General features: G+C 39.0%; 1 long non-coding RNA gene across 2 annotated transcripts in view; it reads right to left on the bottom strand.

Annotated features, from left to right (window-relative positions):
• LOC146372623 (uncharacterized) overlaps positions 1–10,647 on the bottom strand; it is a 60,971-nt gene extending 50,324 nt beyond the window's left edge. Inside the window, exon 1 of one of the 2 annotated variants that reach the window (XR_014802763.1) lies at positions 10,452–10,647. This is a non-coding gene — a long non-coding RNA (uncharacterized LOC146372623). The remainder of the gene's footprint in view (positions 1–10,451) is intronic. The other variant, XR_014802762.1, reaches the window with a different exon arrangement.
• Between the last annotated feature and the right edge of the window lie 1,513 nt (positions 10,648–12,160).

Below are 12,160 nucleotides of genomic sequence, written 5' to 3'. Positions count from 1 at the left end.
GTGAGCATGCAGTTTATTTTTTGTAGTGGTTATGTGATATATTATATAGTGTATATATTAAATCATGATTTTTTTCAGTCTCACTTTTGTCACAGAACATCAAAGCCCTGGAAATGAACACATTAAGTGAACATTATTATTATTATTTTTTTAATTTAGAGACAAGTACACACAAGTTGACCTGACTGCTATAGCCACATTTCTCTCAGAAGGCACAATATAATAATTTTATGCCGTTAATAACAAGCAGGATTGTTCTCTCTCTTCCTGCCTCTGGTCAGCTGTGTCAGGGTGCAAAAGAAAACCAGGTCGACTATTTCAATTTACTTTCCAAATGAAAAACAAAATCGTTGTTAACAGCAACACTGACAAAAAATAATCTGAATTGAATTCCTAATTAATTTCCAAATCCAGATTCAGAACTTAATCATTTGATCCACAACTAAGAAAACACACATCCTAACGTCATACTCATCCCAATCTTTAAACATTCCCATTCTGTTTTGTTGTTGTTGTTTTTTAAATAAGTGATTTCTGTGTTTTCCTTTTTGGTGGACGATGTTCAAGGGCAACACGTGACGTCACAGACAATGTAAATCGGCGTCTTGTGAAAAACTATAATTCGAATCTAATTAAATATGTAGCATTACTTCAGTAGTTACTTCAGGAGCTGGTCATATTTGGTGAAACCACACTGTTCCTGAAAAAACTGAATGAGTGATTTCACTTTAAAAGAGCGAACAGGATTTTTGGTGGTGCGCTGACGAAAACACACCTAACTTTGACCAGGAGACGAGAGTACAAGTCTCGCTTGCACTTGCACTCTCGCTTTCACAAATGACCTATGTATGTTGTCTGGAGGAGGACAGTCTCCATTCACGAGGTGAATACTGAGACCGCCCTAAAGAAGTTCCCCTAAAAACTATGAGGATGAACCATAAACGAAGTAGAGGGAATACACAAACATCAGCGGCTTACAACTAAAAAGAAATTACTGTCAGTCACAGAGAAAAACTCCTCCTTAAACATTTTGATATTCTTGCCATGTTACTCTTCTTGTACTGTACAATAGCACTGCAGAGCACAGTGGCAGGCTGCACAGGGGTGTCCTACTTTAATAAATGAGCTCCAACTCTTGCTCCAGAGCATCAGAACTGCAAATTTCCTTATGTAACTGCTCAGTGTTGTGACAAAGTAAATTTGAGGCAGGTTCAAAGTCGCACAAAGTTTGCACTTACGAGGTATAAATGACCTCGCTTTAATAGTGGGCGGCACCGATGCTGGTGACTTGACTACATCTACCTGTAAGTGGACTTTTTGTGTGAACCTTTGATGTGTAAAGAGCAGCAAACAGATGGTTTGATGTGATGTTGAAGATGTGCTGCCTCCAAGCCTTTTGGAAACAGCGTGAAGACCTAAAGTGAAATTCAAACATTCAAAACCGTAACTTTCTGCACTGCCTTTGCAAAAGCTTTGATGGTATGATCAGTGCTGGTTGTTGAGCAGTATTTTCACAACACCAATACTATTAGAGTCATTAGGGGCCCTGCTGCGGTACAATCTTTAGTTTATCCTGAGGGTGACCATTTGGGAATTGCAGGAACACAACTAAGCTGTAAAATTACATTCCATAGATTTGCTTAGATCTCGTCTTGATACAAAGTTGAATTGCTTCGTGAAAGTGTTTTCCACCGACAATAACAATTAGTTTTTACAGTTGAGCTGCTCAGAGATTTGTTGTTATGTTTCCATGACTGTTTAAAAGACTTCACTTGATGTTATGGCTCCATTCTAGAGACATTTTGTTGAGGGACTTTATGGCCCGCTGAGCAAACAATCATTTAAATTCAATTAAGACTACGAAATGGCACAGCTGAAAACAGTCCTTTAAAAGGTTTGTTTTCGTGTAGTCTTGACCTATGTTCAGTGACTATATCCAGCACAGTATATACAGTATATTGCACATGACAGTGGATAAACTCTTCAGTGCATGTGCAGTGAATAAAATGGAATCATTAGCACAAAGCTCAGCATAATGAGAAATAAACAATAATGGGATGAACCCACTGTGTCTCTGCCCATCAGAGAATTTCATAATTAGCAATTAGCGGCCATTGTATTATAGTAGGTGCAACTCAAAGCTGGCTTAAGTGTCTACACTCACTTTGCTATCCTGAGGCATTGGAAATAAAATATCCCACTGGATTCAAACTTGATTAATGTCTTTCACGAGAAGGACTGCGATGGCAGATTAGCTATGATTATGAGTGGCTCATTTATTTTCAACATGTCATTATCTTTTACAACACTGACGAAGCAAATGGCCAGAGTGTGTTTACGAGTTTCGCGATCATTAATAATGCGCTCTTAAAAAAAAGCAGATGAAATGAATCAGAGGAAGTCCAATAAACCTAAAGCTTGATGTCTTTCCAATCAGAAATATTCAGAGTAAAGAAAGTTTGAAAGAAACATGATATATTTCACAGAAGATGCATTGTTTTTGGAAACCTATCCAGTCTTCACCATGAACACGCCGCTCTTTGTCTGCAGTTTCTTCCACTCTCATCGTGCTCCTGATCCGACAACATTATTAAACATCTCGTATCTTGTACTCCTTAATTCTTATGTTTTCACATTATCTTCAAAAACTTAATTAAGAAAACAAAAATGTTTAACAGCGTTTTTTCCTGTATTACTAGGTGTCTCGTCAGTCCACCGTTCTGGTAAATGTTGATGAGCCTGTTGAGCAAATGTGAATAATTGATAACTGTTTTCCAGTGGCCTGATTGTCACAAAAAACCAAGACAAATAGAGCGAAATAGAATCATAAAATATTCACCAAAGTGTTGGCTTGAAAATGATTAATTCCACAGTCATTTTTACAAGGATGCAGGTGTCCTCGCCCAGACAGGGAGACTTGACCAGGGACAGCAAATACTAAAACCACTGAAGAAGCGTGTGATGTTCTAGCTTTGCCCTCTTCAAACTTTTCTACAGACGAAGAATGTCGACCAGATACCATCAAGTGCATTCGGGCCTCTTAAAGTGCAACAGGTAATAGCAGTCAAGAAGCCTTCAGGTTAAGGTTCAAAGAGAGTTATCTCCAGCAAACGTGAACCCTCACTCTCGCTCTGACATTTCGTCTAGTCTCTGCTGCAACACATTTTTACGCTGAGTGTACTTTGGTGTAGTCACAAACACTCCAGCAGCTCTTCTAGTGAACATCTTCACACCCACAATTGTTGCATCACAAACAATGAGCGTTCAGTTCCAATGCGTGCTCCAAACTGAGCATCTTCTTTCAAATATGATAAACTGCATTATTATTATTACTAAAAGATGTTCAATAATGTTACAGTTCTAAATAAATAAATCAAGAAAATCTTCCCATTCAGTGGATTTGGGCAGATCTGGTACCCCACCCCCATCCCCGCTCCTCCTCCCATTTGTAATAGAGATGGTTTGGAAATAAAAGATGAATTAAAGCTTTCTCTTTATATCACGATGACATGGTGCCATCTACTGTTAATAAAGAGATGATATTGCTCGAGGTTCATATGCCTTTGAAAAATATCAGGAAAGTGGAACCGTGATTCCAAATTACATATTTACCCAGTTTTCCTTACTAGAGCCCTTTTTATTTGATTTGTGTGTCTCTGTGTGTGTGTGTGTGTGTTGTTGATGTATGGGAGTTTTTCTTTTCAAACTGTGGACTCACACAAATCTCAGTGTCTGTAAACAGATGTAAAAATGACACAAAGCCATTTTCAGTACAACATGCTTTTACAAATAGAAATATGGTTTCACATTGTAATTGTGTGATCATGAACTTGACTGATCTCTTTCTATGTTACAATTCTGTGAGAACGGTGGACAGTACTTCCGGCAATGCTCGGCATCGCCACAGTCGAGCCCACCACAGGGCTTCTATATGAGCACAATTTGTACAGACGATCTTTCTGTAGAATTTTAACATTGTACCTCCTTCAAGTAGCGTGCGTTGCCGCCACAGACAAGTTGGATTGTGGGAGTAAGGTATTCATTAGCATATCAGTGACACAGATTAACATATATTAACATACATTATGGCTGAATTAATCATGGCATGTAGTAGAACTTGGAGCGGCATCTGAAAACAGTGTGCTCTGAAGTCGATTCAAGGAAGAAAGCTCGCTGTTCTTGCATAGTAATCTCAGGCAGCTCAAATAAGCCCATAGAACATGTGATACCCTGTGATATCTTGGCTCTTTCATAAAGCTTGTTCATTGTTTTTTTTTCATATGCAGTCTCTTGTTTTGGTTGATCTACTGATTAATGAGGGATTTTGGTTGTAATATAGTTTTACTTTTTTAAAATGCATTCATATAGATATATTTTGGCTTTTAAGGTAAAATTGCTTTGTGGTCACAAACGATAGTGTGCCTTGGTTAGTATAAAGCTTTTGAACAATGAGATTTTTCACATATTATTACAATTGTAAATTGGGATATTCCACAGAATTTGATACTGGGACTCTATATAAACGGGCTGACTGTTATATTTTTGTGCTTTAAGATACTAAGTCTTTGCTTTCAGTTTCAAAAAGTTGAAGTCCCAATCAAAAGAACCAAAAAATGGGATTATGGGTCAAAAATTGCAGAACTAAAAGATTTAAAATGAAATTCTTCATGAACATAAAAGGTAAAAAAAAACCTTAAATGTCACATCCTGTCCCTTGAGGGCAGAAAAGTTATAAACACTTTAATCAAGACATGCTTGATAAGAATAACACATCAATCTTCCACAAGTCTTCCTGCAGCCACAAATCCAAACTCCTCGTAGCTACGGAGGAGCAAAGCCACAAAATGAATTGATAAATAAATCGAGCCTTAAAAGTGGGGTGGGGTGGGGGGATTAAACTAACACATCAAATGTCACCGATTCATTTATCAGCATTTTGGTCATGGCTACTTTTGTGGTGCGCTATCTCAGTGAAACACACAGCTGGGGTCCTATCTAGGTATGAACACAGATTCTGCCTTGGGCCCAGGTAGCACATTTAGTTTCTGCTCGTGGAGATGAACACTAAGCAGATAATGCTATTCCTTCCAATACTTATCATTAACTTTTGACTGCCAGGCATATTGTTATAGGCCTGATTGAAGCGAGGCCATATCACTGGTAGTATGACTCCGGTCCGGACCGCCTGTTCCACTCAGTTAGGAATAATGCAAATAGTTTCCTTTTAAACACTACTTAAACAGCTCTCAGAGTGCTCTTAAAATCGTAATGAAAGCGTCATGCACGAATCTGGAATGCAAGCGCCCGAGTGGCCAGTATCACTTGAAAAGGGCCATTTAAAAGGCAAGCTGGAGCACATGATGGACAGCTCCTTCTCTGTGTTGCCAGGTGAAAAGGGGCTGACAACTTGAATTATATGGTTATTACACCAGTCCAGTCTGCCTCTATGGACCTGCTGACACCACCACAATAAACATGACCCATCACCCACCAAGCTTTTTGCCGGGCAAAGAGTAGATATAATGAAAAGCAATTCTTTTTTATATATATTTTACTGTGAATATCTACTGCAGGTAAAGCATGAACTTGGGCCTTTTCTTTCCCTGACATCCCCCAGCAGCAATTCAGCCTAACAAGGCACAGCAGCACAGTAGGAGCGGCACAGTGTTTTAGCTTAAGTAATGTCAAGTTAAATTCTGTAAAAAATCAGCCAAAAGAGATGTGTCTATTTTCATTCCTCCGTTTGCAATCAAGACATAGTGATACGCATGCTTATTGCCAGCATGATTTACAGTCGTTTGCACTGATATGACACTGTTGGGGAAACTGAACGATTCAGCCAAATAAACTTACTTACAGGCAAAACAAACAGACAACCTCTCCTTGTACCTTTACCTAATTATTCCTTCTTCTAAAGTCCTAATGAACTCCATGTGATAGATGTTTATGGCTGCTCCAGATAGTTTATTTGGATTTTTTGTGTGCTTGAATGCTCGTCAATGAAATTCAATGTGAGAAAAGGAAAAACTTCTAAGTAAACCACTGAAGATATCGGCATGAGAGGACAATGTCCCTCTAATCCTTCTAGTACTTCCTGAATAATTCATGAACTGTCCAAGTGTAACTGCAGTTTTAGAAATCATTACTTTATAGTAATTGATGACCTAAAGGGCCTTGTCTCACACTATTAGCCAGGTGAATTAAAACACCCTTGCTACCTTACGTACTCCAGCATTTAGGACCACATTTTTTTCCTCATTACCTTTGTGTCCCACAAAGAAAAAATTGTGTGCATAAAGGCAGATATGCATGTAACCACAGCCAATTTCACTCCTACATTAACACAACACAGTGTGCTAAGTTGACAATTACTTGTAGGAAATGTGGTTCCTTTCTTTTCTTTTTTCCTTTTTTGATGCGAAAGTTAGCGCTCGTTTACAAAGCAGGAGTTGCAGCTACAGTAACTGCACGAGTGGACCCAAGATATCTTCTCCCCTGCCAATGCAAATACAGACATTTTGGCACAGAACTCCTTGCATTATTCAGCTCTACCTATAGAAGAGATTAAATGCATAAAGAAGTGCATGGAAGTGCACTGCTGTTTCAAATGTGGAAACCTCGAAACATACTGAGGGTGTGGGTGGGGGGATTTCCTGTTTCTTCCTTCCTTCTTAAGGACTCGTCATTCAGTAAGCTGCGCATGCTCCTCCTCAGATAGGTTTATTACTCGAGGCAACACATGGGATTAATAATGCATGTTTTTTGACACGATAAAACAAGAAGGTGCAGAATCAGAGAGCCGTCTATAAATTTAAGATGTACTTTTTACATTGATTCTCTCATACTAGACTAAATCACTACAATGGGGACATCTGGAGGAATGGTAATTAGACATTATGTGAACTGTTGTACATGTTTTATCGCGGTGATCTCAGAAAGTATAGGTTTTACTTTCACTGCTGATATTCTGAATGGATTGCTTGCTTTTCTCAGATAATGCACGCACCTCAACACTCAGCAGATCGTTTCTTAAGATATTGTAAAGTATGCTTTTAGGTGTAGCTCTGCGTTTTGAGTAACTCCTCTTCCTTAGGGGAAGGATTTATACACAGTACAATGCCAGAACCAGGCAAAGGACTGACAGCCTTAGAAATGGGAATGTCAGATAACTGACTGAGGTTTTTATGCCAGTTTTCTGGTTGCATTGAGTTCTGTTGTTTTGGCCAGGGAATACTGAGGCCGTAGAGAGATTCAATACAGACATTTTGTTGATCATAGATGGTCGGGTTGACATTTTGACACTACTTGTACAAGTTTTGTCTATTTCTATCACTGTCTTGTCAGCTGAAATGAGAAATATACTGGAATATGAGGTGATCCGTTAACGGTTGGGTAACCACGAGTGAAGGTCTGTCAATTAGTCGTCAGACTACGGAGTGTCATTAAATAGTCAATGTACTAAAAACTGCAAGATCTATATGATTGATTTCTGCATGCCATGCAATTAGAACTGGCATTAAGTGTGTTTTAGGGTAAAGTGTTTCTGATAAGTAGGTGACATTAAAGACATGAGATAAAGTCAGATTTTTAAGAATTTTTTGACATGAAATCAAACTAAAAATAAACACAAATACCCAAAATGACTGGTGTCAGAATAATGTTCCCACATTACTCTGTGGTCTCCTGGAGAATGAGACTAAGCATTCCCACATAATTTGACTTCATGTCTGCAATTTATGAAGCAAAGGATGGGAGGAAGGCGCACTGACTGAAATTACATGCCATGCTACAAAAACGGGGCCGTGCGGCAGCATAGGTTGCCAATGAAATCACTGTATTCACCTTGCATCATTTGACAGCAACAAAATGGCGACAAAGTATCTCTTTAGCTCCTGGAGGTCACAGAGGATGGATGCACCACTAATCTCTGACACTCGCGCTGGGACGGTGGGGGAAATCGACACAAACTGGGGCTTTAGATAACTTCGCTATCCACCAGTGACCTCAAATGCGAAGGCATCTCTGAGCCCGCTGTGCTCTGTCAACCAAATCCTTCTTACTGCTTGGTGACTTCAGACAGGGAGACGTTGCCTGCCCCACAAGGATAAATCCCAACCAAGAACGGGCTATATATTAATCTGATATTGTCTTTTTATTGTTTGGGGAATAATGCTGTGGAAAGCGATGACTGATCGGAGGGCTTGAGAGACTTTTTTATTGTCAAACTTGTATTTAGAGATGTGTGAATGTTTCTCCAGGGGGTTCGATCACACAAAGCCAAAGAACAAAAGTATCATCTTGTTCAAGTCTTTCCGACTTTAAGAATAAGACCTAAAGACGTGCTAAACCTGTTCGCTGTTTGCATACATTGTAAACGCAGTTGATAGAAGCGACTGATGAGCTGACTTTCATGCCTTAAACTTCTTCACTTTCTTTTTAGAGCAACATATGACACCACTTGAACAGCTTTGTGGTAAACATGCAGATTTGTCACCAGCTCATTGAGTATAGTTCACGTCAAATTGAGCCCACAAATGCCTCCAGTAAAGACTCTGGCAGAGGGATAAATAGTGCGCTGAATGTATCTGCCACTGCACCCCAAGAGGGAATATTATCGGGAAGGTTTGTGGTTTCATTGATTTCAAGACTGCAATCATCCCCATCTCATGTAGTGGGCTGAGAGAGGATAAGTGAGGCTGCAGTCAGTGGAACAGCTCCGTTTGACAGTAGGACAAGTTTGAGATAACTTCAGTGATAGCAGTCCACTAAGGAAGTTTCAAGAGTTATTTCCTGTAACCAAAGAGTGCCAAAAAAATCCCGCTTTTGTTGTAGCAACTGATCACATGAAATAAAATCTGTCCCCTCTTTAGTTTATTGAATTTCCTTCCTTGTGTATTTTTATGAATTGATGCTTTTATTCAGGTTTCAAAAATCCAAGTTTTTGATAATTAGAAAACAGAGTGCATTCAGAGGACGGCCCCGGTACAATACTATAATATGCAAAACAATCAAAGCACTTCTAATGGCTCCGACTAGATGTTATCTCGCCCAACTTTGTAATGCTGCTTTCAGAAATAAAGTTCAAACCATTAAGCAATTTGCAGCGAGGGGCAGAGCACAGAGAAATAAATTGAATTCACACTTGCTGTGCTTTAAAGTTCTCCTGACAGATGGAGAAGAATTATGCTTGCACCGTTTTACTGAAAGAATAGGTTCAGCGAAAACGAAAGCTCTGCCATATTTGGTTTTCATAAAGGCTTAATGGATGATGATGTTAACTTCAACGCCCTTTCCTCCTTTTAACCTGCCACGATAGCACGGAGATTTCAACTAGATATGCGAAAACTAAAATAAAAGAAGGGGGAAAAAATCGATTGTCCTTCTTCATCTTTCATTCATCATGCGTGTATTTAGGTTTTAGGTCAAATCTAATATTGAAAGTAAGCCACAGAAGCCCTCAATTTCTTGTTGCCTTGATATCTTTATGATTATAGCGAGTTTATAAATAGGCTGCATGTCATCCACCGTGAAAATAAACATGATGAATTAATCAGTTGTGCTTTAATGGATATGTATGGAATTGATTCAGACGCTTGCTATGTCTGTGAGCTACGCTGGGCCAGGACTCAATCTAAAACCCTCTGCTGGTAGGATCTTTAGATGTCTCCTCTGGCATTGTTCACATCCATTCTTACCGTTTCTCACTGGCACAAAGAGAAAAGGCTCGAGAGTTTTGTTTTATACAGAAGCTACATTTTTAAATCCAAGTGAAAAAAAAAAGAAAGTTACAAAACCTTGGATTGGTGAGCAGTGGAACGTTTAATTTACTGATCTAAAATTTTAAAGATATATGTTTCCTTTGGGACTCCAACTAAGGTGCTCTACATCTTTCTTTTTCTTTTCATCAATATTAAACCTCATCCTCTGATGCCAAACTAAATGGTGATAAATAATGCATTTGAATTGAAATACAATGTAACACAATGTTTCATGTAACACAAAATTAGGATTGTTTTAATCAGAACACAGACATTCTTTTAAGTGTTTAAATGTAATCTGTTAAAAAAAAACAAGCTATACAGTTTACCTCTGGAAATTGGATTTCTCAAATGTATTCTTTTAAATGTTTGATTGTCTTGACTATCCTCATGCAACAACATAAAAACAGGAGGATACATGCTAGCTTTTCCAAAATGGCCTTTCCTTAACCAAAATCACATGCATGTGCAAATCCACTTTTAACCACTATAACACACACAAAAGCTTTCTACATCCCAGACAAAAGACCCTGCAAGCAACTTTTCACAACTAATGAAGTTGCGTAACTAACAGTACTGCAGTGACAATATCGCCAGTCGACACAAACAATCAATCGGCTCTGCAGCAATAACACCGAAAGGAAGTGCCTCCAATTTATCTTTATTAAATCAATAGGGATTTGATAGCCTTACCTGCAGTGGTGCGCTTTGCCAAGTGTTGGAGCTGTAAGTGTCTAGAGCATTGGGACAGGGGGAGATCTCTGATTCACTTGTTGTTTGTCGGGTATGGGGTAGTTTGCTGTGTGGCTGGAAGCGACACTCCTAAGGGCCCATTGTGAATAGAGGTCAGGATAATAGACACAGTCACACAACAAAGACTGATAATCCTGTCTCGCCCCACAGCTCCCATGTTGCAATCAGACATTTTAAGGGCAGTTAAGTTGCAGCGAGGGGCGGCTGAATGAACTGCGGTTAGGAAAGACTCCCAAGCTCCCATTATGGACTGTAACCGGTGTCAATTCGCAGCAATTAGACCACTCAGATGTGTCAGTAGACAGGCCTCAAATTAATAAATAAATAACGTCAACCACAAGTGCTCGCTGATATAGCCTTTTGAGTCATTTGAGTCTCCCAATGGTCTGTTTCAAAGCAGAACACTTAGTCCTTCAAAAAGTGACGAGGTGTACCTCCTCTTTCCTGAATGACCTTTGAGTGAAAATAGTCCTGACTGAGCAGGCTGCTTAAATCTGCTTCCTCTGCTCATTAGAAACATCTGTTTAAAAAGGACCAAACTCTTTGTGGCGGTTCACTGATGGCCCAAACTGCTGACATCAACAAAAAAATAAATAAATATAAATAATTAAGAGCTTACTACATGTTATATTTGTGCAGCACATCAGTTAAATCTGATAAAAGCAGTAGCCATAACCCGAAGAACCTGATCCATTGGGGGAGATAATCAATGAAGACACAGAATATATAGTTTTATATCCTCCCTAATAATAAAAGTGGGTTATGACACGGACCAAGGTTGTTGCCTTAGGCCTTAGGAACAAACAGCAGCTAAAGACTAGCCTCGGGCTCACCGCTGTATATCCTCTATAAAACAATTTTTTGAGGATCATCACGGTCTGGGGGCACAACCTTTTAGTTAGCCCTGTGTATTTGTGTCACTACTCATTTTTTCTGAAATTAACACACTGTGGGAAAGTGTGGCCACACAATAAATAGCAGTCGACTTACCCTAGCACAAATCAATGCAAAGTAATTCTGAAGATAATAATAATAATAATCAGGTCTCACAGTTAACTTTGCGGGTGTTCCAGCACAACATTATTTGACAAAACCCCACAAAATACTGTTTTATTTTTAAATCTCATATTATGCCCCACACAGAACAAAGAACACAGATCTCTCAGCATTTGTCTGGGTGCACTCAATCAAGAGGAAATCATTACTTCAGAATAAAGGGTAGCTATGCTTTGCTAGCTGACTTCAACTGAATACCTCACCTTTCAGCAATGCATAAATAATGTGCCAACTGTCTTTGATCTGCTGAAGGTGATAACTTCACAAGCATGGGCATGCTCCACTGATATAACAGCCTCTGCCCTGTCCAAATATGTGTCAACAAGCATCACTCTTACAGAAATGAACTGATGAGGAAAAAATGAATGAAGCGAGAGCCCAGAAATGATGAAAGCAGACTTTACAAAACCAAAGGAATTAAAATCATGATCACTGTGATCGTGAGGGGGAAAGAATTATTTTAGATTGAAAAACAAAGTTATTTTTTTGATTGATTAAAGCACAGATTGTTGCTTAATTACTTCTATTTATCGTTTGTTGTTTACAATGTCCCAAAACAGTAAAATAACCTCTGTGTTATATAATCACTGCAT

This window comes from Perissodus microlepis, chromosome 15, assembly GCF_051167445.1.
Source record: "Perissodus microlepis isolate ML-2025 ecotype Zambia chromosome 15, ASM5116744v1, whole genome shotgun sequence".
Classification (NCBI taxonomy): Eukaryota; Metazoa; Chordata; class Actinopteri; order Cichliformes; family Cichlidae; genus Perissodus; species Perissodus microlepis.
This window is presented reverse-complemented; position numbering and strand designations above follow the sequence as displayed.